Below are 27,927 nucleotides of genomic sequence, written 5' to 3' on the forward strand. Positions count from 1 at the left end.
GCCTAACATGGGCACGAATAGCATAATTTAGTTCTCTGTCTGGTACTTCTGGTAGTGGTAGACCTGAAAATTTTCTGTTTAATCTGCATGTTAGGGAAAGCCAGTTGGGGTTGGTCCTGCTTTGGACAGGGGGTTGGACTCAATGACTCCTGAGGTCTCTTCTAACCCTAGGATTCTATGATTCTAGATGCATTGGGATGGCTTTTTTGAACAGAGTAGAAGTGGCACATGACAGGAAGAGATACATGGACACTTTATCCAGGTACTTATTGGTCCCTCGTCACCTTTGTGTCTGAGTACACAGCTGGGCTTTTCTTGCTTTGAGAGGAAGAGGATACCGCTGTACCATTTAACCCAAGATATCAGACAGAACATATGGGAAATCTTGTGAAGTGCCCATGTTAGGTAAAGCGAGTTTGGACAGTGTAAAGTCAGCATTATTGCTGTCCTCCACAGGACATTTTGAGGACACCAAGGGGGTAAAGAATTTGTGTGGGGGGGAAATGTTTGCTGAACAGCTCTCAGTAGTAAATTGTTAAAACATGATAATTAGAAGGATCTATTTTGTCTTCAAGTCAATGTTCTGTTTAGCATCAGGGCCATAAAGACTCCCCAGAATTTTTCTGTTTTTAAAACTTGGAATAATAAGAAAAAAAGCATGCATATTTTGCCAAACAGCCAAAAATAGTCAACCTCCATTATCTGTGATTTCAGCTGTGTCTAAAAATCAAGTGAAACAGAGTGTACCCTTTAATAGTTAATCCTCCAACATGTAATTAGGCATTCACATGACAATCAAAACCATGACTATATTTCATGTTTGCCTTCCCTTTCAAAGCCTCTACTAGAGGGGCACTTACTCTGTCAAATCTGCTATAGTAATCAAAACATTGAAATTACTTCTTTCCACACTAAATATACTGGAACTGGTTGTTTGATTAAATGTAGAGCAGAGAGTGCAATTTGCTAAATTACAAGTATTCTGAACATGTAAATATAGTTTAATTACTGCAATTAAAGAAGATTACTGGAGATTGGCAGATGGGAATGTAATGCTGTTTTAATTAGAGTTTTTAATGCACTGTAACATAAGCATAATATTAACCCTTTATCCTAGAAAGGGGTGACTGGTCTCTGAAAAAAACATTTTTTTTTTAAGAAATGCACTACAGCTAGTATTTCAAAATAAGACATCAAGAAATTCACTGCAAAGAATCAAGACAATTTGAAAGACTTTGGGATGTTATTTGTAGTGCATGCACTGCGGGATACATTCTGGGAATGCTGTAAGAACAAGCCATAAAGATGGCCATTTGTTTGTGCCCTAGATCTGGAAACACATGAAAATATAGCCCATACCGTTTGGCTAGATTGTGTTTCAGAATGAGCACAATCATAGCCACATCACTAGAGATTTAAGACACTTTCATGCAAGTTAAAGTACCTCTGCTCCCAAAGATTTACAAAACATGAAAAGAGAGAATGTTTCAAAATGCATTAGTTCAATTTTGGAGAAAAAAAACCCCTACTGCAAAGAGGAAGGAACAATATTGCCAGAAGCCTGGGTTATTACTACTCAGCCTCCAGAACAGTATTTGTTTCATGAAGTAATATTCCAGAACGTAAAAAGCAATTTTTGTCACCTTGGAAGCTATCACTTGCAACATTTCACCCATTTAAGTCAATAGCCTATTAGAAATTCTAATTGAAAGTTCAATACTCTGCCTGGAATCTCACAATAGAGGTTGCCGGTGGAAAGCCATTTAAAGTCTTAATCTCTTTATCATTTGGTATTTTGAAGCCTAACTTTGTTCTTGTTAGGCAGATCAATGGCATTAATTTACAAAATGGGGGGAAATGTCACCCTTCATCCTTCAAATCTCAGTGCGGCGAAGAGCAGTGTAAGCGAATCCGACCATTGCTCTCCCACATTAGCAGAAAACGGTGCCATGGGAGGCTTGACCTACAAATTTTAATTACTGCATGAAAAATTCAGTTCCAGGAGATGAATAGAGACTTGAGGAAAAGCAGAAGTCCACCACCTTCTGAGTGCCTTTGAAGCTTAACTCTTCGAAGGCTGCATTGCTGAATGAAGCAGCAAGCACCACACCACTGTCAAGAGGTGAGATTTGTAATGATGGTGAGCAAATTGCACAGGCAAACAAAGAATTTTGCTTGTCAGGAAGGTATTTTTATCGATGCATGGAAATGTATATGCCATTTTGAGTGTAGCAATGTGGAAACTTATTTAAAAACTGGTATTAATATAGAGCAGGGCTACTCAACATGCGGCCCATTTGTTTGCGGTTCGTGGGTGGGAGCCAAAACCAAAACGTAGTCAATAAAATGGTCTTCTGTTGATATGAGTTTTAGTAGTTAAAATTCCTGGACTGTCATTGCTCATTAAAAGTGATGTCATATGGTTGGAAATCGGGTAAATATTGCATTTTATTAATATCAGCAGAACGGACTTAAATGGGGCCTGCATGTTGAGTAGTCTTGCCTTAATCTTTTTATTCATGCCCGTCAGTGTGAAAGAAACTATTTGCATATATATATATGGATATATATTTGCATGTATATGCAACCACACTTAAGTTGCGGTCCTCGGCATGTACTGTGAGTATCATTGTGGCCCCCGGGGCTTCCAAAGTTGAGTAGCCGTGCTATAGAGTAACTGAGGGTATGTCTACACTACCCCCCTAGTTCGAACTAGGGGGGGTAATGTAGTCATATGGAGTTGCAAATGAAGCCCAGGATTTGAATTTCCAGGGCTTCATTTGCATAAAGCCGGCCAGCGCCATTTTTAAATGCCGGCTAGTTTGGACCCCATGCCGCGCGGCTACACGCGGCACGGACTAGTTAGTTCGGATTAGGCTTCGGACTAGCTGTATGCCTCCACGAGGAAGCCTAATCCGAACTAACTAGTCCGTGCCGCGTGTAGCCGCACGGCTCGGGGTCCGAACTAGCCAGCATTTAAAAATGTCGCCGGCTGGCTTTATGCAAATGAAGCCCGGGAAATTCAAATCCCGGGCTTCATTTGCAACTCCGTATGACTACATTACCCCCCCTAGTTCGAACTAGGGGGGTAGTGTAGACATACCCTGACAAACCAGAGGTGAAATCAATGGGAGTTTTTATTTCTTTATTTCAGTGGGGCTAAACTTTCACCCAGGGCCTGTGTTTCATGTCAAATCAGACGTCAGACTTGCAGATACTGCATAGTATATAGCTTTGCTGAACATTTGATGTTGTAAAGACCAGGTCTTTAACAGGGTTCAAAAAAGAGCTAGATAAATTCATGGAGGTTAGGTCTGTCAATAGCTATTAGCCAGGATGGGTCAGAATGGTGGCCCTAGCCTCTGTTTGTCAGAGGCTGGGAATGGGTGACGGTTGAGGGATCACTTGACGATTCCCTGTTCTGCTCACTCCCAAATACATGGCAGTGGGACCTCCCGGGCAGCCGAAGCCTCCTGAGGTACCCGGCACATGCCAGTCCCAGCCCCATCTCTGAACACTCCTCCCCCTCACTCCTTGCCTTATCTCCCCTCCCCCTCCTTGCCTCTTCCCTCCTCCCCCATTCCAGGTTCTTTTCCCAGTCTCTCCCCTGTTGTATGTCCTGTTTATATAGTCTGAGGCACGGTGTTTGGGGGCCAAGATGGGGATGTGAGTACTTCTATGTCCTGCCTGCCCCCAAACAGCTGGGGAAGCCCATGGCGGCAAAGCCAGTGAAGATGGAGTCGATGGTCCCCAAAGTGGCGACCCTCTGCAGCAATATGGTGTTGATGGCCTTGAATGCATGAGCACGGCCCTGCCTATGGATTTCCCCACGCCAAACTGGTTCCCCACAGAATGGTAGCAGTCCAGCAGGGCACACTTCCACAGGGTAATGGCAACCATGCAGGGGGATAGCAGGTCACAATTAGGTGTCCTGTCACCCGAGGGCAGGGGCAAGCCACTTGCAGAGCTCCAGGAAGGTGGCCTTCTTTATGAGGAAGTTCTTGAGCTACTGCTGGTTGTCCCGTTGATGTGGTCCCACCGGTCGGAACTAGTCTCCATCCGCCAGGAGTGGCATTCTACATTTGCTGCTTCAGGAGTACCAGGGCCTGGGTGAAGTGGTCCCCGGTCCGGGCTGTTCATTGTGGCCCTGAAACAGATCGTGGCAGTGTGGATAAACTGCACCACGAGGTGCAGTATGAGGCCCATGAGCCTGGCACTGCTTTGCAGCGGCTCCAGCTCCATGTAGCCACTGCTGTGCTCCTGCAAGGGCAACCAGAGCACATGGTGTGAGTTTGGTGTCTAGGGAGGAGGCAGGCAGTGGAGAAGCGGCATGTGAGACGCAGCTGTAGAGAGGAGCCCTTTAAGCAGGTGTCTTAGCTTGCCTCAGCAAGCAGCTACAGGAAGTGTCCCCTCTCCTGGTGCCCTCCCCGGAGTGCTTCTGGGGGCTTTAAATACAATGACGGTTCCAATCAGTGTGGACGCGCCATTTTGAAATAATTTTGTGCTATTTTGATGCCACCTTGTAGTGTGGATGTGCTACTTTTCGGGAGTTATTATTTTAAAATAAGCTATATACCCTTATTGTCTGAACCAGAGATGAAGGGTTGTTAAGGACATCTGTAACAGTACCGAACTATTTGATTTTCCACTACCCTACATTCTACTCAGTATTAACCCTTGTGTAAAGAGTATGGAAAACACACCAAACAGTAGCACTGCACAACTATTTGGCAGTCAGATATAACGACTCCTCAAGGTATAAGTCTCTGTAGCGCTATGTTATTGTACAAGAGTGGGAACTTGGCTACGTCTAGACAGCAGGCTTCTTGTGCAAGAAGCTTTTATCGGAAGAGATCTTCTGCAAAAACTTTTTGCGCAAGAGCACGTCCACACTGCAAAAGCGCATCGCAAAAGTGATGCGCTTTTGCAAAAGAGAGCGTCCAGACTCCATGGATGCTCTCTCGAAAGTAAGCTCTGATTGCTATGCACAGAATGGCCACCAGAGCACCTGTGCTTTTCCCTCTTTCCTCTTTTTGTGCAAAAAAACCTCTTCCCCATCCACACACATCTTTTTGAGAAAAAGCTCTTTCACAAAAAGGTGTTCTTCCTCGTAGAATGAGGAATACCTACGCTGGAGAAAACCCTCTGTTCTTTCAATTTTTTTGCACAAAAATGTGCTTGAGGTGTGGATGCTCCACAAGGGTTTTTTTTTTCGGAAAAAACACAGTTTTTCTGAAAAAAACTCTGTAGTGTAGACATAGCCATTCTTTCTTATTGCTTGCTAAAATTAATTTGTTACTTACTTGATCCTCATAGCTTCTTGGCCAGAAGACATGGCAGCACAGCTTCTTAACACCAGCAGCTGGGATTTCCTGATGACGTGCTAATGCATTAGTGCATACGTTTTTAGACCTGAACTCTCCACTTACACTATTTAGAGTGCTATTGCTCAGGTTCTTACTCATAGACTCATACTCATAGACTTTAAGCTCAGAAGGGACCATTTTGATCATCTAGTATGACCCCCTGCACAATGCAGGCAACAGAATCTCACCCACCCACTGCTAGAATAATCCTCTCACCTATATCTCAGATATTGAAGTCCTTGAAATGATGGTTCAAAGACCCCAAGATGCAGAGAATCCTCCCGCTAGTGACCCGTGCCCCATGCTACAGAGGAAGGCAAAAAACCTCCAGGACCTCTGCCAATCTGCCCTGGAGGAAAATTCCTTCCCAACCCAATATGGTGGGGTCCAATACATCCAATACAATAACTCCAATACATTTTTTCTTCATTTAAATATTTGTTCTGGGTTGTGGCTGGGGAAGAGGAGTTCAGTAGTCAGGCTGCCCTGGACAGAGAGGACAACCCCAGCCTTTCTCACTGCACCACCTTGGGGCCAGTGAGAAGCACTTGTCCATGGCCACTGCAGTTGCAGCGGACACAGTTGGGGGAGAGATGCATGTCCCCCAGCAGACAGACACACAATAGACAAACTCTCTGAAATATACAGTAGATATTGTTCCCTTTCTCCACTCCTGCCCCCTGTTGGCCCAATGTAGTTAAAGCTGTCCCAATCCCCATCTCTGGCTCCTTGCTGCCCTCCTGTGGTCACTCTACAGTATAATGGTCCCTCTTGCCAGACCCCTCCCTTTCTATGTTATGGGAAACAATAGAATTCCACACACATCCCATTGTCTTGGCACAACCAAACCCTTTCCATATGAAATAGACCATCTTTCCCATACTGAAACAAAATGTTTCAATAGCATAATTTTGAGGTTTAGTATTTTGTATTGTCAAGGAAGATTACAATAGTGTTTTGGGGGCTGGTCTGCTTATTTCCAACAAAATCAAACAACAGAGCAAAACTCAATTTGTCTGAAATTCTTGGCTTGAGCCCATTTCTGGGCACTGTAGATTGTTTCTTCATAACAGCTCCAAAGGATAATTAATCAGACAGGCAAATCAGGAAATTCCATCCTGCATGTTATCTGTCAAGAGTCTTAAGAGTCTTATCGTACAGAATATCACTCAACAACTTCAGTGATTAAAAAAAGTTACACTGCACCTGAATGTATATGCATCAATAAACAATTATTCATAAACATTATGCTTAAGAGATACCACATTACTGTTCTCAACTCAGCTATAGCCACTGATGAAACTCACAAGAAATGTATTAGGGTGCTTTGGGTTGGTTTTTTGTTTGCTTGCTTGTTTGTTTGGTGTTTTTTTTTTTTTTTTTTTTTTGGCTCCTTCTTGTTTTTCACGCATTTACATACTTCATATATATTTCTTTCCATTTCAAAGTCAACAACTTTTTGTTGTAAAACAACAGCCCCCTCATTTAAGTGTCTTTCAGATGGATTCTAGTAATAGATTTTTTTTTAAATTACCCCTAGTGAGAGATTCATTTCTAGGTTGTGAAAGTTTCAGACCATGAACAAGAAGCATTATGGGTCAATTATTGTTATCATTCTTCTCTAGAAACTGGTTGGGCCTATCTTTGGTCTGACAGAAGTCATAACATAGACCTGTGGCTCTCAATTGGTGGTCCATGGACCACTGGTGATCCTTGGTGACTTTTTCAGTGGACCACAGGAACACTGTCCAAAGTCACACGGCACGAGCAGGCGCCTCTGTTAGGCTGTTTTATGCCGTGTTCACAAGCACGTGGTGCATCATCCATAGTGTCACCTAGGATGCAACTGCGTTGTATTACCAGTAACTTCCGTCTGAGGCTCTGAGCGTCAGCATAGCTGCCGCTGTTGTGCTGAGCAGTTGCTTTTTATCGTGTCTCAAAAAGGAGGTGGTCCACGAACATTTTTTGATTGGCCTGGTGGTCCGTGGACTGAAACAAGCTGAGAAGCACTGACATAGACCTTAGATATTTTTGGAACTTGCCCTAGTTCCAGTAATTTGTTGTCAGCCAGGGATGGACTCTTCATCAGTGTACCTGCAAGTGTGGACAAAGAAAGCTGCTATTTGCTCAAGGACACCGATGTTTCCAAGGGAGTTAAGTCCCACTGGTGATTCTGCCTGCTTCAAGCTGAGACACTCTGAAGGTCCCAGTTTTCAGAAAGTGCAAAAATTAGATACCTCAAGCTGAGGCTCCAAAAAGTGAGACACCTGAAATCACTACTCACATTGGAAAGGCTTAGCATTCCTTAGCCAGCACTTGGCATTTGTGCCGGGTATGACCATTGATTTCTGGAATGAGAGAAAATTTCCGGGGTAGACAGAGCCTTGGAAATGGATCCACAATCTGGTCTGTGTGGCAAGGGTTAAAACAACCTGAGTAGCTAACCTCCTGCAGCCATCATATAAACCAACCACACATACACAAATTAAGCAAAATAGTCCTTTCAGCTCAGCAGGCACAGGACTAGCCAAACAAAGGAGTCCTAGAAATTCCATGAATACCCCCATTATCCTAAGGATGGAGCACAGAGCTACCCATTTCACGCCCACTGCCACCTGTGATTAGCTTTTTTACAGTTATTACAGAGTACTTTGATGGTGATGATTGTTTAAAGGCCTCAACAAGCATGCTAATGTGACCTGAGGACTTGACTCCTTTTCATTTGGTTGCTCCAGCTATCACACTAATTTACTTTAGGCAAAGGGAACAAGAAAAAAAAAAATATGCTCAAAGAAATCACTTAGCATAAAATGGGTTCAGTCTCTTAAAGAGAAAAAGGCAAGGATCACATAAGTAAATGAGATATATGATCAAACAAAGCTAACAGACATCCGAGCTTGGATTCTTGCCTGGCACCTCCAGTTTTAAAAGAGTCAATCAAAGAAAATCACAGGAAGCCACACAGAATGGCCATAGACAGTCGAGTTGCATGGAATTTTCCTTTGCTTTACTTGGTATTTTGCAGTGCAAATGTGACGCAAGAGGTCATCTTGGTAGTAAATATAGTTATTGTTTGCAAACACTGCTTCTAGAATTTAATTATATTGTACCATTGGTGATACAAAATATGTTGCCACCAAGTGAGTAGCAGAAAGGATGTGAAGTGCACAGTAGAAAAGTAAGGTTCCAGTAGAGATAGCCACACACATGTTCAAAACTATTGGGTTTTGTGTGGGTTTTTGTTATTATTATTATTTCTGATGCAGAGATTGTGCTGCGTGATCGGGGGGGGGGGGGAGGTTCTCACAGTTCAAGACCTCCTTCAGGATCATAAAAGTCTAATTTTGTATATAGGGGCTTTCTTCCTGTTCATTACTGTCTTTTTCAAACTCAAGCCAGGAGTATTCAAATATATGCTGAATCTTAGTAACTCTGCAGGCTTCTTCCAACAATCTCTTCTCTCCAGGCCTTTGTTACTTCATCACCTTCAGTTTTCAAATCAGTCTTTGGGGTAAAAAGCAAGTCTATAGCCAAGTCAATGCTATGGGGAAAGGGCAGTTTAAGGTACATAATTTCAGATACACAAAAAATGTAACTGGAGTCAATGTAAGCTTTGGCTCCTTCCTCACAGCAGGAGGCTGACAGGAGAAGTGCTCCCCTTGACTGTCTTTACTCCTCTTGAGGAATAGGAGTTGCGGTGTCGATGGGGAAGCCATCAGCATTTGATTCTTTACTAGACCCACTAAAGCGAATGCCAGAAGATTACCACAACGTCTATCTTCCCTCAAGTGGAGACGTGGCCTCTGAGTAGCATGCCAGCTCCTTTTCCTATGATTTCTCTGTCCAAACTGAAATGAAAATGACAATTCACTATTTAATCTGAGGAATGCTCCAGGCCTACTCCACGTATGAGTCCATCCGCTCTTGCCTCATGCCTTGGCTGGTAGGTTATGTATAGCCCACAGAAAGTAATTGTCTATAGTGCAAGTGCTGACAGAACTCTGCCTCTAAAGGACTACAAACAGCCTTAATATAATATACCAGCTACTTGACAACCAGTTATCTACATCACAAGTTGAGGCTGGTATTGGTGTAAAGCACTCTGTTCATTTCATCGAATCACCTGCAGTTAATTGGGAAAATGTATTATTGCAACTCTGTAAACAGGACATGTTCAATCACATTAAGTAACTATTTTTCTTCAGAAGGGAATACTGTTCACCGAAGTACTAAGCATTTGCTCTTGACATAACAGCTAATGGAATTAAATGTGGCACAAATATTTTAAGTATTTTCTATCTGGAAACTCAGATTGGCGAGTTACAAGCCCGGCGGCAGAACACAAGTAGCTTTGGCTTTGGAAAAAAGTGATTATATGCCTCCTCTGAGGGGGAACCAATAAAGACTCATTTGTGGTCCTACAGTGCTGTGGAACAGTTCAATTGAGTCTGTTTATCACTAAGGCTTCAGGCTTTTGTTTAAATTTACAATTACCTGGAAAATGAATCTGCAGACATAGCAGTGAATGCGGACTTCAAGCCAATACAAACCCACTCACTCCCCCAAAATAAAAACAACCCACACGATGGCTCATGTTTTTTCCAGTCCCCAACTTTACTCCTTGGAGTAAATGATGCTGGTGATGGAGAGTGTTCATAGTAAGCGGCACAATTAGAAGTATCCACAACTTCTGGAAGACTTTGATTTAGTACATCCCATTCAATCACGTTTACAGACACATCTCCTTTCTCTCCTGTTTTGCAGGCAAGTGAAATGCTAATTGCCCATGCCAGTAAAAGCTCTTTGTAAGAGCAGTTTCAAAGATGGACAATGGTAGCACAGTTCCAATATGGTTTCCTGGTGTATTATATTAAGGCTGGTATTATTTTTGCTGGTGTATTATATTAAGGCTGAAACAAAAAACAGGACTATGTAGCACTTTAAAGACTAACAAGATAGTTTATTAGGAGATAAGCTTTCATGGGCCAGACCCACTTCCTCAGATCAAATAGTGGAAGAAAATTGTCACAACCTTATATACCAAAGGATATATGGATATATGGTTGTGACAATTTTCTTCCACTATTTGATCTGAGGAAGTGGGTCTGGCCCACGAAAGCTCATCACCTAATAAACCATCTTGTTAGTCTTTAAAGTGCTACATAGTCCTGTTTTTTGTTTCAGCTACACCAGACTAACACGGCTACATTTCTATCACTATATTAAGGCTGCTTGTAGTGCTTTAGAGGCAGAGTTCTGTCAGCACTTGCACAATTCCAGTATGTCGTTTTCAGAGGGGTTATGATTATGAAACAGGTGTTTAGTGCACTTCGTTATCAGTAAGCAATGCAGCAAGAAGGCCGAGTTGCAGGAGAGAGATCTTTACTGAGTGTGCTTACAAGATTTTTTGGGGGGAAGGGGGAAGCTCTAGAATTTCAGATAACTTGGGTCCTTACCTTGTATTCCCAAGTCGCTGTATTCCCTCCTGAAACATCTCTTTCTCCATTCATCATGCCACACAGCATAGTTAGCAATCCCTTCCCTGACTAGCTAATCCAGGCCATAATTTAGGGAAGCTCTGGTTATTCAGGTGAGTTTTGCCATTGAGTTCAATGGAGCTAGGATTTCACCCTCAGGCTAAGCCAACATGCCAGGGAAAACCACAGGGTCTTATTGTTGTCTAATGGTCTCAAATGAAAGAGAACACTTGCTTTTTTGAGAGCATAGGGGCCATAACTTCTCCAAGCTCAAAAAAGCGGAATTTTTCCCTGGGGGATGCAATGTCTGGTCCTGCCTCAAAATATACGGAACTGCCATTTCAACCCCACTCAGTGAAATCTCCATTTCATTGGAGAATTTTTAAAAGAGCTGTTATGTTACGCCCTAGCCATTTCAAAGCAGAATGGGCAAGTCTGGCAAAGCAATTTCTAAAAGGAGTAACATAAAATATTTAAAGATTTATAGAACAACTGGCCCTCTTATGGGCTCATTTAAGTTTTACAAAACATATCTGGTTAGGCCTTGCTATGTCAGCAGAAAGAGGCTGAGATTTAAATAAATAAAACCTAGTCAAATGCAATAATGGGCAGGAAAAAAATATGATGCTTCAAGTCACTACTGAAAGGAATATTGAGCTATAAGTGATCTCCGTACCAACAGCTATGTTTGTCTATCCAGCTGAAAAGGTGACAGCTTTAATCTTGAGGCTGCATGTTATTTAAATAAGCTGAAATTGTTTTCAGTGATGTGAAGTGCATCCACTAAAGATAATGATCCCATTTTGGATTGGCTATTTATTTATTTATTTATTTATTTATAACAAAGGGAAACAAGTAGATGCATTAAACAGAAACGTAAACCGGGATTTTTTTTTTATGACAATCAGGAAATCACTGAAGTACTTAGTTATATGAAATATAAATATATTCATTAATTCCCACCCTCCCCCCTTATGTTTAGGAGGGAGACTTTATTATAACGATGTTACGAGTAATGCTAGAGTTAAAAAGTCCAGATCCGTAGCTGATATAAATCATTGATACCAGCTCAGAATCTGACCACTGTCTTTGGGAAAAGCGTCTCAATGCAGGAAAACACTTTAAGTGAGAGATTAACTTTAAACTTTATGCGAGTGATTAAGTGCTTTCCTGACAAGGGACAGGCTTAATGGCTTTCCTGAATGACCACTATTGTTAGGATACTATTTCTTCCTTCTTCAGTGTAAGTAAGTATTTACAGAGAGAGCCTCAAAATGAAAGTTTAAGATCCGAGATAGTTTAGATCTTGGAATTATGTGTGTATACATTGGATTTGGCAGCCCTCCAGGATTGTCCTGGAGTCACTAGGAATTTAAAATGAAACTTTAATGAAAGTTTATTTCATGTGAGAAAACCTTCAGTAACAAACAAAATGGGCGACCCTAGTGTACATGCATACATGCATGTATGGGTATGTATGCAAGTATGTACGTACACTAGATTGCATTGGAAAAGAACACAGACACTTCTATCTTTCTACTTTCAAGTTTCCCACAGTTCAAACTTCCTGCTGTAAATCCCAGCATACAGTATGTTGCTAATGTCAACCATGCATGGTATGATGAGGGGACATGTATTAAGGGTAAGGTACATCGGTACTTTGTTCAAAACTAAGGTATTTTCTAAGGGTATGGCTACCCTACAGAGTTTTTTCGGAAAAACATCAGTTTAAAAAAAAAAAGTCACATCCACAATGCAATCGTGCTCTTTCGAAAAAATTTGAAAGAACAGAGGGGGTTTTCCAACACTGGTAAACTTCTTTCTACGTGGAAGAAGCTTTTTTCTGAAAGAGCTCTTTCAGAACAAAGCGTGTGTGGACAGGGAAGAGGGAATTCTTTTGACGGAAGAGGAAAGAGGAAAAAGCACAGGTGCCCTGGTGGCCACTCCATCTATAGTAATCACAGCTTAAATGTGAGATAGCGTCCATTCAGTGTGGACGCTATCTTTTGAAAAAGTACATCGCTTTTTTCTATGTGCTTTGGCAGTGTGGATCTCTCTTTCGGAAAAAGTTTTTTCAGAAGATCTCTTCCGGAAAAGCTTCTTATGAAGCTTCTAGATGTAACCGAAGGTATACTCAGCAAGTTTCTGCTTTTTAATTCTCTTTTGTGGGTTAGAAAATAAACGGAATAATATTAGCATTATGGCACACAAAGGATCAATGACGATCTATGATGATCAGTATGCATATGCTATGTCACAGAGCCCAGTTCAGTGAGGTACTTTAGGCTGAATCCTACAAGGGTATTCTGTCCCAGATCAAGCAAAGAACTTGAACCAGTGCCTAACTTTAATCTTGTATGTAGTACCCATTGCTTCAATGGAGCATATGCCTAACTGATCAGCTGAATCAGTGTCTTAAAGAGTACCCCCAAAAAGTGTGTAGTGTATCTTTAAATATTCTGAACGTGTATTCTATCGGTCTCATTATGAGATCATTTGCCAGATTCTGCTCTCTTCTACCACTCTTAATACAGAATACTTAGTGCAATTACTCTCCATTTACGCCCTGTGACTTAGCCCTTAGTCCCTGGGGAAAGGCCGTCAGATGCAACAGCTTTTCAATGTGAGTGAAAAGGAAGCAGTAATATGGCAATTCTAATTAATGATGACCTGGCAGCGTACTGTGTAGCTAGGGTCATGTGGAGGCAGATGGACCCTGTATGGTTCTATTTGGAATGTGCCATTCATGACCTCTTCAATTGCTTCAACCCCTTGAATTTGTGCCTGGATTTTATTATCCTATTTGAGAGTCTGCTCCTCTAGTTACTGTTCTTTGACCTTCTCTCTGCGCCAAGTGACCCTTCTGCATGGTGCACAACATGGAGCTTTGGTCTAGGACTCCTCGTGCGCTCACCCAAAGGAAAGTTCAATATTAGGCGACAAATTGCAGGTAATGGCAACTGTTCTCCTGGCTCATGGCAGAATAGCTGTTTTAACGCTGCTTATACAGCGATCACGGGGTTATGAGAATACAGGTTTGTCTAATGGCACATTCCCCTTCCACATTCATTTACCTTATTATGTCGTGTCTATTTAGTTAAGGAGGTATTGTTGGTAAGAAGAGGGGGAACAAAAAACCCTAGAATGGCCATCTCTTCAATGTTAGCCTGACTGGCAAATGCCAGGATCGACATAGGTTACTAAGGCCTCGTCTGGGCTAGACAGTGAAGTTGACCTATGTTAGGTGGACTTACAGCCACCACAGTAATTACTGTGCTTTTTCACATCCACACTAGCCTCTTTCTGCTGATGGTGCACATCCGAACCTAGAGCACCCCTGCTGACTTCACAGGGGCATTTCGGGGGGCTGACAGCTGGGGCAGCATGGTGCTGAGACACGATGTAAGTATCTACACAGACACTGCAGCGCCCTTACTGCATCGGCCTCTCGTGGAGATTATTAGGCTGGTGTAGTGGGGGACTGACAATGACAGGCATGGGCAGTGGGTTTGCAGAAATTTGGGTGGTGGCCAGATCCAACACCCTTCCCCCACCCAAACTCTCTCCTCCCCACTTGCCTAAGGCTCTGGAGGCAGAGGCAGTTTGAGCAGGGGAGGGGGCAGGCTTTGGGAGGGAGTTTGGGTGCTGGGTACAGGCTCTAAGCTGGAGTAAGGGATGGGGTGCAGGCTGGGATGTGGGAAGAGGGGGCAGAGGGTGTGGTGCTTACCTCACACCCCGCTCTGGCAGAAGTTCCTAGGTGGGGAGGGCTTGGGGGGTCTCCACACACTGCTGCCCTCAGGCACTGCTGCCTGCAGCTTCCCATTGGCTATAAGGATGCTCGGGGCAGAGCAGTATGCAAAGACTGCTCCCCCCGGGAGCTGCAGGGATGCACGGGCTGGCAGCTGTACAAAGCCAATGGCCAGAAGCTGCTCTAGCCCTGCTGTGCTACCATGCGGATGGCGAGGACCCCAGGCCGTTTTAAATCTTTCAGGGGCGGCAAGCGGGACATGCCGGGAGAGGAGGGGAGCACAGCGGTGGCAGGTCGGGTCAGGGGGGGAGACCTGAACTTTGGTGGAACTGGACTCCAGGCCAGGAATATTCCTGGTTTCCAGACACCTTGGAACCATAGAATTTGCTGCCCATGATGGCAGGAGCTGCCTTCCACTGAGCAGTATAGATCTAGCCTAATCAATAAGTAGAAACTGTCCTTAAAAAACACACGGCACGCACTTAAAACAGTCATCCTGTGAGAGACTGGCCCACATTACAGCTGCCAATTTAAAGGGACACATTTTCCTTCCCCTAAATACAACAAAAGGCACCTCACGGCAATCAAAGAGACGATAAAGGATGCAAGGAACAACAAGAAACCCGCGATTGTAAAAACTCTGGGAGGGGGAGAGGGATGAAAGAAATGCCCAGTGGCGACCATTTTCAGTATGACCTGAGGAGCTTTCAACTTCAAACCAGTCAGATCAAGAGCTTCCGAGAGGCATCACCTCGGGGATCTGTCATTCACACATCAAGCCCTGTTCAGTTTGCCTTGTCTCTCACAGACATGCTGCCAGCTGCAGAAATATCACAGCCTTCCGGCACAGCGGAGAAAAAAACAAAACACCACAACACACTCTCCCCACCACCGCAGCCCAGAAAGCAAGGGCAGTGAGAAGCTGTGACCCTACCGTCCACCAAAGGGCAACGTTATGAAGCAGACTGGAGATCTGATACAGACAGAATGGGAACTGGATACCCATCTGCTGTTAAAACCCAGTTCTTGATGGAGCCATCTGATCTGTTCCCTGCCTCTTTGAAATAACAGGAGCCGGGGCTTGTGCAGGGCCTTGATAACCGAACTGGGGGCTTGTCAATGCATCCTGGGAGGACTCCTCATTCTTTCCTCTTCTTTCATGGTCACCAGTTGGCTGCTCGACACTTTGCCGTGTGTTAAGCAGAGGGGTTGCTTGTGTTTCAAAGGATTTTAAAAAAATCAATTAAATCAATATTAACATACTGCTTTTACAGTATGTATTACATGCCAGACATACTGCATGTTATTCACAACGCATGCTTCAGTCTGACAGTCTGGGGAGAAGGGTCGGATGTCAAACAAAGACAAATATTTTTTGTGAGGCACATACGAGCAAGGAGCTGAAGGGGCATGAAGCTGGAGCGGGTGAGAAACAAATTGATTGTCAATCTTGGAAAAGAACTATAGCGTCTCACTGAGTCTGACTGTACAAATAACTTTAATTGATAGTGGAAAAAAGTAGCAATCAGGCTTTCAAGAAGGAGCGTAATAATGGGTCAGTGGCTACCTGGGTCCTGTGCACTGCTTCAGAACCTAAACTGCAAAATTATTAACAGATTCTGGAGAAGCTCGTGAGTAGAGCAGTCATTCAAACCGCTCAGAGCCTGAGCTACACACATGGGTATGTCTAGACTACAGGGTTTTGTCAACAAAAGTGGACTTTTGTCAAAAAAACTATACCTGCGTCTACACTACCACCAAGTTCGGTCGACATAACGTCAACAGAACTCGGCAGTTTTGTCGACGGCGGTAAACCTCATTCTACGAGGAATAATGCCTTTTGTCGACAGTTCTGTCGACAGAAGGCATTATTGCCTCTTCACTGTCCTTTGCGTCTACACTCTCATGTCGACAAAGCGGCTTGCTTTGTCGACAGAACTGGCTGTAGTCTAGATGCTCTTTGTTGACAGAAGCTTTGTCGACAGTATCTGTCGACAAAGCCTCTGTTGACAAAAGCCCGTAGTCTAGATGTACCCTCATGGTCTAAAACAGCTCCTTGGGACAAGGAGAGCTGATGAATTTGTGGCAGATTTCTAGCTCAGGATAGTAGAAGAACTTCTCATTAGAAATGCTAGGAAGCTACATACATGTCTCCTTTTTCATGGCTCCATGACAGACAGCGATGAAAAGCAGGCAGATGTTCTCAGTTTCATGGGTTTACAGAGACCACTGCATTATCATGCAAGTAGACTTGTTAGCAAGAGAGTAACCGACAATGAACTAGCCACATTCAGTGGGGCGACAGCCTCGCTTCGCCCTTGGGTGAGGTGGGGGGAGGCTCCAGGCTTCTGGAAGGGGTAGGGTTTTGGGCAGAAGGGGCAACCATGGGGGCAGCCAGCCCTCAGGGCCACCCGGAATGCACTGTGCGACACCCCTCCCCCCCAGGCTGTCCCAGTACTGCCTAGATCGCGCTACATGGTACTCTGGTGGTGATATCCAGGATCCAGGGCTCTTGCCGCTGCTATGGTTCCACTGTAAGCAATGGGGCTATTTGTGGAGTCAGTCATTACTCAAGATGAGTAAAGGTTTGCAGAATATACCCTGATTACAGGCACCTTTGTTTTCATTATTAAAGCAAGATTTTTCTTTCATTTTTGGACAGAAAGTCTTATTAGCCATGACTGTGCATGTATTATTACTGGAGAAAGATCAATGTGCATGCAATGCTTTTATCTCCGGCCATGCCTTGGGTCGGATGTAGGCTGACTATACAGCAATGCCAGAAAATGGCAGCCTGAGATGGGGACATTCCAGCAATGCAGAAGTCACTGAAATCAAAGTCTTCCCACTGGCTTCAGAGGGCATTAAATCCAGGGGCTCTAAAAGGGCAAGTCTGCTATACAAGTCTCTCTACAGGCTGGCAAACAAAACAGACCTCATGATTTGTGCAGTTCTGCAGTACCCTTGCCAAATTATCTTGCCAATATCATCAGAATTTCTGCAACTCCAGAAATGGTTTTGAGAAATCCATGGAAACCAAAATCTCCTTTCCGGTCCTCCATTCATTCTGTAAAACTTACATGTTTAATTTCAGTGCATGGAGCTGCAGCTTGCCAAGGAGTAAAAATCAGATTCTTCTAAACAGGGGAGAAGCGAGATTTGGCCTGTTAAGTTGAAATCCTGACCTGGAGCCAAATTCCAAGAGAACAAGGTGATGTTTGGCTCTAGGGCTTTGCAATAAGCAACGTTAGCACCATTTTTCATGATCACCGAAGCAGATTGTGGCACTTTCTTTTCTCAAAGCAGTGTTTGTCTTGAGTAAAAGATGATGTATTGCATGTCCCAGTCCGCTAGGAGGTGGATGGCTGAGAGAGAGGCCACGCCATCAATGCACTACACCTTTCTCAGTAGTCTTTATTTTGATTGGCTTAACAATGCCAACCAATTATCTCTGATGTTGCACCATCTGCAGAAGTACCCTTTTCAGGCAGTAAAGAAGAAATACATCATCCCATTCACAGCAGCTAGTGAAGCTGTGAGTAGTCAAACGCATTTAATTTTCATGGGCAACTGATTTCCTGTCCTCACACCCAAATGACATTCAGAGGTGCCTGTGTAGTTCCCAACCCGTTTGGCTCGTCTCTGTTCATAACGAGAAATTAAAATGGCACATGACGGTATTGTCTTGCCAGTCGCTGTAGTGTGATGTGACCAGGGATGGCACAAATGAAACTCATTGTTTTATTACAATCTTTTAATTGAATTGCACACACCAAACTGTTCATCATGGTGTTAACCACAAGTAGCTAGAATTGGACAGCCAACAACTGACTAATGAACGTCCTCTTAATTAGGTTATTCTATTATGTTAATGCATAAGTTATAATCTCAAACCTTTTGGGACCTGATACCAGGCCATTGAAGTGAATGTGAGTCTCTCCATTTATCTGAATGAGCCTCACTAAGTACAATGTGTTACTCTATTAAAACAAAATTTGTCCATGTCTTATTGTGACTGCCAGGTAACATTTTTCAGCAGCCTTATTAATTTGATAAAAGAGATGCCTTGTGTGGTTCCTAAACCTCAATAGTTACGACTTTAAGAGTCAGTTGGCATTTAACATATAATCAGTCGCTTATTAAATATTAATGAAATACATATTTGAGGCAGTTAACAGAGCACATTTTCAGCACAGTCCATAAGAGTTCCTCTTTTGCAGTTCCCATTAGCCATTATGGGAACCATGAGGCTTGAAACTAAATTATTTTCCCCCCAGTGCCAAGCTAAACCATACCCCAAATTGTTCCTTTTAATATTCCTGCCATGTTGTTGGTATGTTTTGTTCCTTGCTGACAAAAACTGGGAACACAAACAAAAAGTGACCTGTACTTCCTTATGAAAAAAGACTGCAGTTTGTTAGAGCCGTAGTCAAGCACGTTATTTTATAATTAATAATTTAAAAACATACATACGCAACCCTATGTCTACACACCATAATAATCATATTAAAAAAATAATCCATGCGACCAGGAATAGCATAGCAAACCACCCACAACCTGCAATTTTGCTAGACAATATTCTGAGCTTTCCCGCATATGCGTATGCATCATGCCATAAGGATTAGAAGATTTGAGATATCTCAGATCCAAGAAACCTGTTCAATCAATGAGAATCAAGTTTGAGTCTCTCCATCAACTACAAATGGGTGCGATCGCTTGAAAGGTAGGGATGTAAAATTCCATTTAATTGGTTAACTGGTTAAATATATTGTTTAACTGGTTAACTGATTAAAGAGGAGGGTGGATGGGGTATGTAAAGACAGAGTAGAGATTTATGGGGCCTTGGGCAGAGCAACTGGGGGCCCTCCCTCACCTCTTCCACCTGCAATCTCCCTACCTCCACCCAGCACTCCTGCTAGGAAAATGGGGGTCCGGGCATGGGGATTTGAGCTGATCCGACAAGCACACCTGCACTCCTGTGCTCCCCAGCAGAGGCAGGAGGACCAGGTTAGAGCCCAGAGGTCCCCATTCTTCCAGGCCTTTCAAATGGCCAGGACCCTGGGACATGGCCCAAGTGTCCATCCATTGGCCCAGTGTCTAATCCACCACTGGGAGTAGGCTGTAGGAATCTAATCTCAAGGGGTATGTCTACACTACCCCCCTAGTTCGAACTAGGGGGGTAGTGTAGACATACCCAAGGTGACAAAACATGGACAAAGGTAGCATGATCTGCTTTTGAGAGCAGTGATCACATCCTCCAGGGTATGTGCAGATGGGGAAAGTAAAGTGCAAGTGCAGTGATCTACCAATCCCCCCCATTTCATGAATTTGGTCAACAGCAAATGACTCTCCCAATCAAAGGGTATGTCTAGACTACGTTTTATTTTCGAAAGGGCATGTGCAAATTCAGGGGGAATTTGCATATCTTCTTCCGATCGCTTTTTCAAAAGCAGTTCTTTCAAAAGTGAAAGTAGTCTGGATGCGGTTTTTTTCGGAATCCCCTTCCTTTTTTCGAAAAAAACCCCGCTTTTCCTTAAAAAAGAAGTTTACGCGGTTTTTTCAAAAAAGGGTTTTTTTCCTGAAAAAAACATGTCCAGACTACTTTCACTTTTGAATGACTTGCTTTCGAAAAAGCGATCGGAAGAAGATTTGGGGCCTTGGGCAGAGCAACTGGGGGCCCGTGGAATTTGCATATCCTCTTTCGAAAATAAAACGTAGTCTAGACATGCCCAGAGAGTGATAACATCTCTGCCATATCCTCCTGCTGCTTTCCCTGCTAAGTTGTTATCCTGACCCCCAAAGCAAGTCTTAAACAGCGAGGCTTTTCCCATGCGCCAGTCCCAACAAGGTGTATGCTGACCTGCTCAGTGACAGTGTCTAGGCATTCATTATTATACCTTATGGGGCTATTTTCATCACATACTATAGTACTGTTAACAGAGGTGACTGACAAGTGGGGAAATTTAACTTCAATTCAGAATGCTGATGAAAAGTCTCACCTGCATTTAAAAAAAAATTACCAGCTTAAATTTTTAATTCGAGTTACAAAAAGAGCATAGCGTTTTTTAAAAAACAGAACAGAATATATTCTGCCTTCAGAGAAGTTCTGTCTTTTACGTTATCAGACACGATAAATGATTATTAGTGGCTGTTATTTACATAGTTCCTAATGCATACAGGGTTTTTTTTTGTGGTTCTGTGACTTGACGAAAAATGGCGGTCTTGTTCGCACGGCTCACAGTAATACAGTTTTCTTATCTTTGCATTAATCCTGAAGTAAACATGGCAACAGGTTTTGTACTCTGATTTAATCCTCTTTTTAGTTACTCTTTTAAAACCAGCTCCCCTATCGAAAGCCATGTAACACTGAGGCACTTGGCAGTAACTTCAACAAATGAATCTGTCTAAAACTCTATTACACTGGAGCTATTCTAGATGCTTGAGATGTTTTTTGTTTGGATCTTTGGCTGGTCTCCAGTTATTTAATCTTTAATTACTGGACACTGCCACACAGCTTGTCAACAGAGCTACTTCTTTCTGTCTTATTTCCACTGCCATTTTCACAATCTGAGCATCCATTTTATTTAATCTTGGTGGGAATTGGGAGAGTGGGAGGGGGTTTAGGGGAAGAAGCAATCTCTGCCAGTCTGGAAATATTTAATTGGTTTGTTGGCTGGCATGATAAACACCAACTTTCTCATCTGTTCAAATCTAAACTCAGCCTCAGGTCACATCCATACCTATGCTAAATATAAAAAACAGTAATAAAACAGCAGCTAACTACGTCTGACTTACACTAAACAATGCAGGTAATGCAGTGCCCAGTCTGTCTTTAGCATGCGGAGGTGAAGTAAAAAAAGGAGGAGGACCAATTTTATGGACAGGGCAGAAGATGCAAGTGATCAAGATTCTATTTTCAGTTCTGCCAAATGTTCTCTCTGCAATTTCCTGTAAGGTGCTGAGTACCTTCAACTCTCATCAGCTGCATGGTCTGTGTTTTTTCCCCCTCACTTTCCAATACGCCCATACATCATAAAGGGACAAGATTGACTCCCTCAATGTTTGTGAGGGTCCAACCATGTGGATTTGGTGCTACAGCGTACACTGCCAAAAATACTGACGAAGCAGCAAGAAAGGATGGATTGATATCTTTAACTCCAAATGCAATTTAGATTGACAAAAGGGCACTTTTACACAGATGAGGTGGATTTTGGCCCTGGTTCCCTTTCGCCTCAGTTTTCTATAATTTGACATGAGGTGAACATCCCACTAATGTCCTCGTACCTCACAACTCACCAATGTCTAATGTGGGACAGACAGACAAAACCATTTACAGAAAACCAGCCCATGCAGGTAACTTAAAATAATACAGTCCGGTGGCACCTTAGGGTATGTCTACACTGCACAGCTATTTCAAAATAAACTATTGCAGAATAATTATTCCAAAATATCTTATTTAGAAATAGCATGTTCTCACTGGAAGGAAGCCTCAAAATGAGTCCAAGGCAGGCTTCCCTAATGTAGACGTGCTATCTGGATTTAGAGCCCCAGAAGGCACTGGGGAGGAATAACTTAGAATGGCCCTGGTGAGGGCAGAGGCATTATTCCGCATAGAATGAGGTTTACAGATTTCGGAATAAGCCATCTGTAACTTCAAAATTGTTTCGAAATAACAGAATGGCTGTGTAGACACTCGCATTGTGATTTCAAAATCACAAAGTTATCTCGAAACAATGGTGCCATGTAGACTAGGGTTATCTCGACGGAGCCATGTAGATTAGGGTTGTAGGCAAAGGGAAATGAAGCGGCGATTTACATAATCGCGGCTTTATTTAAATTTACATGGCTGCCGCGCTGAGCCGACAAACAGGTGTTTGTCGGCTCAGCGTGCTGGTCTGGACGCTTCCCTGCCGACATCAAAGCCCTTTGTCGACCGCCCCGTTATTCCTCGTGGGATGAGCTTTACCGGGGCTGCCGACAAAGGGCTTTGATGTCGGCAGGGGAGCGTCCAGACTAGCACGCTGAGCCAACAAACAGCTGATCAGCTGTTTGTCGGCTCAGCGCGGCAGCCATGTAAATTTAAATGAAGCGGAGATCATTTAAATCGCCGCTTCATTTCCCTTTTCCCAATAAACAACTCTACATGGCTCTGTTGACGGAGCCATGTAGTGTAGAAATACCCTTAAAGACTAACCTGGCATTGGCCACTATCGACAGACAGGATACTGGCCTGTATGGACCTTTGGTCTGACCCAGTATGGCCGTTCTTATGTTCTAACAAAGGTATTGGATCATGAGTTTTTGTGGATAAAACCCATTTCATCAGACGAGTATGGTTTTACCCATGAAATCTCATGATCCTATACCTTTGTTCATTTCTAAGGTGCCACAGGACCACTAGTTGTTTTTATAGTTACAGACTAACACTGCCACCCCTCCGAGACTTCTTAAAATAAAGTGCAAGTCTAAACAATTCCTATCTCTCCTTGGGGTTTCACACACTTGTATGTAAAACATTACTATGTTATAAAGCTTCAGAGGGGTAGCCGAGTTAGTCTATAACTAGAAAAACTTAAAAAAACAATGAATAGTCTAGTGGCACCGTAAAGACTAACAAAACATGTAGATAGCATCATAAGCTTTCGTGGGCAGTGGGTTGTGCCCACGAAAGCTTATGATGCTATCTACATGTTTTGTTAGTCTTTAAGGTGCCACTAGACTATTCATTGTTTTTAAGACTTACTATGTTAGGGTATGTCTACACTGCAAAGTTAATTCGAAATAATAGCCGTTATTTCGAATTAACTTTAATAACGTCTATACGTGCAAACTGCTATTTCGAAGTTAATTCGAATTTCATTCTACGAGGAGTAACGCCAAATTCGAAATAGCTATTTTGAATTAAGTGCTGTGTAGACACTTAATTCGAAATAGGGGGCCTCCAGCCCTTCCCAGGGGGGCTAGGGAGAGGTAAGTGGAAGGACGTGAGGGAGGAATGGAGCATGAGCCCCCGGTGGGGAGGACCGGGGAGGTTCTGAGGGCTCCTCGGGGTGGACGCTCTCCCACAGGGCCTCCTGGATCCTGACAGCCCCCCGATGGATCCCCTGGATGGCAGCCTGCAGCAAGTGCAGCTGAGCTGATGGCAACGACCCCACGAGACGCACTGGTGTGCCCAGGGGCAGCTCTGGCTCCATGTGGCCGAGTGCTGTGGTGTGCCAAGTTCGGGCACTCAGGGCACTCCAAGACAGGACTGCTTTGCTGTCCCTCATGGAGGTAGACAAGTAAGCGGGGAACCCTGAGAACTCTGTCCAGGGTGGGGGTAGGGTCCCTTTAAGCACGGAGCTCATTTAGCCTCAGGCAGCAGCCCCACACACGAAGTCGTAACCTGATGCCCTGCCGGCACTGGTTCCCGCCAGCCTTAACTTCTGTTCAGGGTCCACTCAGTGTGGACGTGCTATTTCGAAATAGCAAAACGCTATTTCGAAATAATGTTTGTGTATAGATGCGTTATTTCCAATTAGCTTAATTCGAATTAACTATTAAGCGCTGTAGTGTAGACATACCCTTAGTGCTTATCCTCTTTATATACAGCTAGGTCTTCTAATCTTTCTTCTGAAGCCTGTTTCTCCAGCTTCATGGTTCTTTCTAGCTTGGGTTCTCTGAGCTATATTAAATTTTCAATAAGTTTCTGATAACGAGATGCTCAGAAATTGATGGTGCTTATACTGGTTGTGAAGGTTTACCTCTGTCATCCAAAATTCCAGTAGACTTTTTTATAATCTCACACTAGGTTACTGCCTTCTGTCACCTCTAGTTTTCTTTCAGCATTGTTGCTTCCCAGCCTTCATTCCTATACTTTTCCTAAAACATGAACAGTGACCAAAATGTAACAAAAGTATAGCCATTAAATATTGCTTCAAAGCAGTGGCTGCTGTACCACTCTGTGCTAATAGACTCTGCATCAGATATAAAGTACTTGGAATCTTAGACTCTGAGCTGGTAAAACTATAGAATCACCCATGGATCTGGGCCTCACATGACTCGCAAATTCAGGGTTCCCTGTAAGCTGAGCACTTGGGCAGCCACCCAGGAAAGATTTAAATGCCGCTCAGCTGATCAGCAGAGCGCCCACAGTCAGCAGCATGTGTTTTTACTGGTGGTTCACATCCACAAATGCCTCAATGCATGTAACAAAATTTATGCCACATATTGATGGAAAACATTAGAGGGAACACTACCCACAACACCACAGTGTTTGGAGGTCAGATTTCAGTTCAAGTCTTTATGACAAGTACGAAGGACATTTGCAAAATCAAGATCCTGAACCACACCAATTTCACATGTGATTGGATCATCCAGGGATAGAATTCAGCACCATCTCGAAACCTGGAGCAGAGAGAATGAGGCTGTTGAGAAGAGACTCGCTTTAGCAATACTTAAGTCAATTCTTTTAAACTTGGCTGGGGATTTACTTTAGGGACAGGTGTCTCTGAGTGTGGTGACCAGATCAATGCAAAACCTTTGTTATAAGCCACAAAAGATGAATGAGGTCGAAATCTTCTTTAAATGAGCCCGAGGCCAAGGAATGGGAGGTTTAATATTTTTAGACAGAAAACTTGCCTAGGGGGAGTTTGGCAAGGTTTAGACATACCAAGCTAGCTCTGATTATTTCAGCTGAGTTTCTCTGAGATTTTCGGTTTGAACCTCACACTCAGGCTGAGCCAATACATGCAAACTGAAAGTGAGGAAAAATAACATTTGCATAGACTTCTGCAAACCGAACAGCCGATCTATACCTGGTAGGGTATAGATGAAATGGCAGTCCACAGGCAGAAGCAAAATAAAACACACAAGAACAAGTGAAAAAATGTTTCTCTTTCCCCCTTCTTTGATTTTAAATAAATATTTGGATTTTTCTGCAAATGAGATTTGTTTCCTGTGTGATTTTTTTAAAAAGCCTCACTTTCCTTTCAAACCTCAAGAAAACATGTCGGAAAGGCTTGCTCCACCGGGAGCAAAGGGGGGAAAAGCCCATAAGGCTGACTTTATAAATCTTTGGATTATACTGCACTCTGTGGGGTATCTTCTATCTAAACTACCGTAACCCACAAGGGGATTAGAATGGATAGCCTCTCTCTCGCTTCTGAGTCCCAGTGCTAGCAAATAGAACCACAGTGCAGCGTGGGCAGACAGGAAACCACTAAAGCCAGAGCAGTGATTATGTGCTTGCTCTGCGAGATGCATTGAGCAGTGAGCCGAAATGTTTGTGTGTGTGTCAGATCAATCTTTTCACTGACCAGGACAGCTGTACTCACAGGGGGATCACCAATCATCCTGCAAGGAACTGCTTCTGTCCTTCAACAGGCAATTAACGTGAGTCCATTACAACTCCCTGGAGGCCCCTAGGGGACTGCAAAAGGCATCGACTGAAAGGTCAGAAACCTCATGAGGACAGGAAAGAAGCTGTGCCTGGAGAAATGGAGTGGAAAGCAGTAGCTATTTGTCACCTGCTAGTAATTCAAAAAAGGAGAAGGGGGGGGGGTCCGAGTGTTGTGCACAACTGTGAGCATGTGGTAAGAGCATAAATAAAAGCTGCAGGACTCGGAGCTTCTCTGGTTGGGGCACTGAACAGGCTTTATCTGAGTACTGGGGAGGGGGTGTAACAAACTCCACCAAACTAATTTTTCAAAGTAACTGCAAGTAAAAAGGCTGATTAATCACCCACTATGGCCCGGAGACAACCCAAGGGAAGCCGTCGCCTCTGCCTGAGGTTCACTACGTGGGAGAAGATTTAAGAGAGAGCCAACTGCTTTGTAACCAGAAGGCAGAGAGAGCCTCACATTCATGAGCAATGTTATCCTTAGAGAGAAGCAAGAATTTCTGGAATATTTTCGGGTGAAATGGCAGAAACAACTGTGGCTCGTACAGGCCTCTGCTACCTCCTGGGCCTTTTGGTCAAGACCACCTTTCCAGCATATGTTTAGAGGTTTCCACTAAAATGCTTACTCATACATCTCTAAAACAACCACCAATCTAATCTGGCAGTTTTATTACGGATACAAAACAAGGTAATGACAGACTGGTGGCCAAGGGAGAATAAGGAAAGTCGGGGTATACAGACAACATGATTTGCAGGGAAAGTTTAGGCCCAATTGATTCAAGATGTTAACGTGGAAGGACTTTTGCCCAGCAATGAATGATGGCAGGATGGGGATGAGGCCACCTATGCATGACTGAATTGCTATAGCAACTTTTCAATTACTTTTGTATTACTAATTTTTATTAGCACCTATCCACTCAATAGTGCGGATTAGATTATATTTAACACAAAAACAGTGTTGAAAATTTAAATATATTGAGAAAAAAAATCTATGAGCAACATACGAATTGTAAATCTCAACAAAAAAAAAGGAAAAAAAAAGGAAACACAGTTTTGACCAACTCTACCAATTGATTCTTTCAGACTACCAGTTGCCACACAAAAGAAGCAGGTTTGTAAGAATGTCCTAGTCTGATCACAGGTTTGTTTGTTTGTTCGGGTTGCAAAACACGGAGCATATTTTAAGTGTTGTATTAATATACAACAACTAAAATAAACAATAGGAAAAAAAAGAAAAATCCGTGTTGATTCCGGTATTAGGATTGGTGACTGTGTTCTTTGTTTGTAGAGAGCAGCAGATATTAAGTTGGATTATACATAATGGGATAAAATGTCTAAACCTTGCAGATTACCTGTCACTGATTGATTGAAAAGGCTGGCAGATTATCCATCCTGGATTTAGAAGGTTGGTTTTTATTCCATCTGCCGGCTTGCCAGGCCCCTCTACTATATTTCCCAAACGTGATGACTTCACCATTCATTCCAAAATGTAGCAGTCTGATTACAGCAGAGTAAACTGGAGTCATTCAAGTGTTCTTTTTAATTACTTTTGTATTATTAATTATTATGATTACTTTAACTTTTTAATTACTGCAGCTTTAGCAGTAGAATAAATGTATTGATGTTTCTCTACAGTCTGTGTTTGGGACTAATATTTCAGACTTCAAGATCCAATGTGTACCGTGCTTGGATCAGGGGCCATCTTTTTGTTCTGTGCCTCTAGAGCACCTAGTATGATGAGTCTTTGTCTACTACTAGGCTCCTAAATGCTACAGTAATACCAATAAATAATACAAATAATACCTGATGCTTCCTTTTCTAATTGGTGTGTTGATCTGAGCATCTAGGGAGGGAATGAACAAGATAGGAAAGCTGAAACACCCTCAGAAGTGGCAAACATCCTTAAGTGGCCAAGAAACATTTGCCAACCACTGTGATCAACATGACTAAAAGCAT

The 27,927-nt window shown here is 43.1% G+C and overlaps 1 protein-coding gene and 1 long non-coding RNA gene across 10 annotated transcripts in view; one reads left to right on the top strand and one right to left on the bottom strand.

Moving 5' to 3' along the window:
• The window catches only part of AUTS2 (activator of transcription and developmental regulator AUTS2), a 1,132,674-nt gene that overhangs the window by 416,775 nt on the left and 687,972 nt on the right, over positions 1 to 27,927 (bottom strand). The gene's annotated exons all lie outside the window — the stretch shown is intronic.
• Positions 13,361 to 27,458, top strand: LOC142819197 (uncharacterized). Its single transcript, XR_012896991.1, has 3 exons — positions 13,361 to 13,466; positions 14,140 to 14,245; positions 27,319 to 27,458. It is a non-coding gene; the product is annotated as an uncharacterized LOC142819197 (long non-coding RNA).

Source organism: Pelodiscus sinensis, chromosome 21 (assembly GCF_049634645.1).
Source record: "Pelodiscus sinensis isolate JC-2024 chromosome 21, ASM4963464v1, whole genome shotgun sequence".
Lineage (NCBI taxonomy): Eukaryota > Metazoa > Chordata > Testudines > Trionychidae > Pelodiscus > Pelodiscus sinensis.